Source organism: Toxorhynchites rutilus, chromosome 1 (genome assembly GCF_029784135.1).
Source record: "Toxorhynchites rutilus septentrionalis strain SRP chromosome 1, ASM2978413v1, whole genome shotgun sequence".
Taxonomy (NCBI): Eukaryota; Metazoa; Arthropoda; class Insecta; order Diptera; family Culicidae; genus Toxorhynchites; species Toxorhynchites rutilus.
Window position 1 is genome coordinate 200376423 of NC_073744.1, and position 2779 is coordinate 200379201.

Consider the following 2779-nt stretch of genomic DNA (forward strand, 5'->3'; position numbering starts at 1 on the left):
GACCGGAAATCTCCCAACCGAATGTTAGGTCTCATTGTACATATTGTGTTAGTAGTTTTACAATTATTTCCGTTTTGTTTTGACAGCATGCATTGCCTTTCAGGTAGGTATCAAAGTGGATTGGGTAAGTATGAGTGGGATTTATTTTAGGTTGCGCGATTTATACTGTCATTCAATTCTTATTATTGAATCAATGGCTCTATTTTGTTCCGGTTGTTTTCAACCGTAACAATATACACTCTGTATGACAAAGCTAGCTACTCTCAATAAGCGGTTCCAGTCTGTGAATCTGGAAACGTCTATCACAATTTGCTGTACTGTACCGCGCAATAGGAAGACTACCTCGAACTTATTTGGTTGCCAGTGTTCCGATGACTTGTCCAGGAAATCTGATACGTTATACCAAGGGTTCTTACTGCCGAATCCGCGCCCATTTTTCCACTTGATAACGGTATCTGTCATGTTGAGTTTGGATGGTACATAGTCATCCAGATACCTGCGACTACCTGATCTCAAACAAGGCAGTACGGTTGGCCGGACTCGTTTCGTCACATGAAGATCTAGGGATGTCAGAACACTACTCACCAATCCCGTTTCGGAAGACAAGTTCACGTGACGAGTGGTTGTTTCTGTTGCACCACGCGCACGCTCGTCTTCTTCAGCTTTCGACATGACAGTCACGCTCGATTGCTCGACAGCCAAACATTGTTTCATCGACTCATTTGGCTCTCGATTTCCCATATCACCAACCATATGCAAGTTGAGCTGTTCCAACATGACACCACTGTCGGAATTCTTTCCAAAAATACACCAACCAAGTCGTGTACTCGCTGCCACAGGCTCATTTTCTCCGCCTTCTCGTACTCTTAACGAAGTTAGAAGTCGAACGTGTTCCAGTCCGATGATGATTTCAGGAGTAGCTTCCATATAACTGCGAACCGGCAGACCCTTCAGATGAGGATACTTTTTCTGCAACTGTTCGTACTGAATTGTTTGGCTCGGCAGTCGGAGCTTCTGCACTGTCCGCACGTTGTTGAGTCTCTCTATCTCCGGAAATGACCACAGTAACTCGTTGAGATCCCTTCTCTTCCCTCGATATATTACCTGTCCAGTTTAAGCAAAGATCATCTGTTGGTCCAGTAATACCTAGCGCAGATGCAATATTAGATTCGAGTAGGGTAGATGTTGACCCGTCATCTAAGAGAGCAAAGGTGCTGAATTTCTGACCAATGCCGTGAATAGTTACAGGTAAATATCGGAATAGAGTGTATGCGACAGAAGAGTGGAGATTTTGATGCACGACACTCTCGGCACTATTTGTAGACTGCACTGAGCATGCGGTTCCCATACTATTCTGCGAAGGACTCTTCGCTGAATGTAGAAACTTGTGATGGTGAATTCTGCATCCGTCGACACCACATTCCTTGTTGGAACGGTGGCCTTGCCGTCTTCGATGCGGTATGAGACAACTTCTACACAAGTTTTTCTGTCTGATAACTTCCCATCTTTCATCCATATTCAGCGCCTCAAACTGGACGCAATTCACGATTACGTGATTTTCGTTGCCGACGTATTGTACAGGTTTTTTTCGTCGGTTCTATTGACTGTTTCTTCTCGTGGACTTCAACTTTCTCACTCTGCATTTTCTCGGAATGTACATACAACTTTTGTTCAGCTTTGTTGGATTTAGACTGTGTTCCTAGACTATCTATGGGAAGCGTCACATCCGAAGCCATCTTTACTAGTTCGGACATGAATGCACTGAATGTCGCCAGATTGACATTTGTGCTGCCTCTCTTGAACCGGGACCAATCCATTTTAAGCTGGGAAGGGAGTTTTTCCACCAGCTCGTGAAGCAGTGTTGGATTCCACAAATGATCATTGAGATTTGCGACGCACATATGATCGACTACGTTCTGCACTGCCAGCCCAAATGTGATCAACGAATGGAGATTGTCGACTTTCGGAGACGGAACTGTACGCAGCCTTTGAAGGAGCGAGTGAATCAGTATTTCCGGGCTACCATACAATCTCCGCAACGTATCTATCACAGATGGTACTGACTGCGGCATCAACAACCTGCTTTTGACTGCTTCCAGTGCATTCCCCTTTAAACATCGCTGTAACCTAGCTAAATTTTCGGAATCAGAGTAACCGCATGCCTCCGTTGAATTGCAGAATGAGCTATAGAAAAGCGGCCATTCTTGAGGATTTCCAGAAAAGCATGGAAGCTCCCTTGGCATTACTTGCCTCGCAGCCAGTTGCTCACCTGACGGACCAAGACCTCGCAACGGCACCGACGGATGAAACGCTTGACTGACTGGTTGCATCGTTGGAAAACTAGGAATTCCTGTCGGCAGCTTCATGTTTCCACTATACTGTTGAACGCCGGATGACACCGAAGGATAGATGTTCGTTGGACCGGTAAAGTTGTTGATTGGTTGAGTCTGGATTGATGAACAAATGGGGTTCCGATTTGTCCAAGATGGAACTTGATTCTCTGCCGGCATAACTGAAATTGACGAAGTAGGATTTGTCATCACTTGCTGCACCCTGCTTAATCCTTGGCTATAGATCGGATACTGCGACTCCTGCATCGGTTTTGCAGTGGACATACGCAACGCAGAAATACCACCAGTCACTGAGTTGATTTGATTGACAACAAACGGAGGTGGAACAGTAATGGAATCAGGCACACCGCCGCCCAATCCTGTATGTCCACCAAATGGACCACTGGTTTGAATCGAGGGTAACGTCATCGGCTCTAACTTATCCGAGG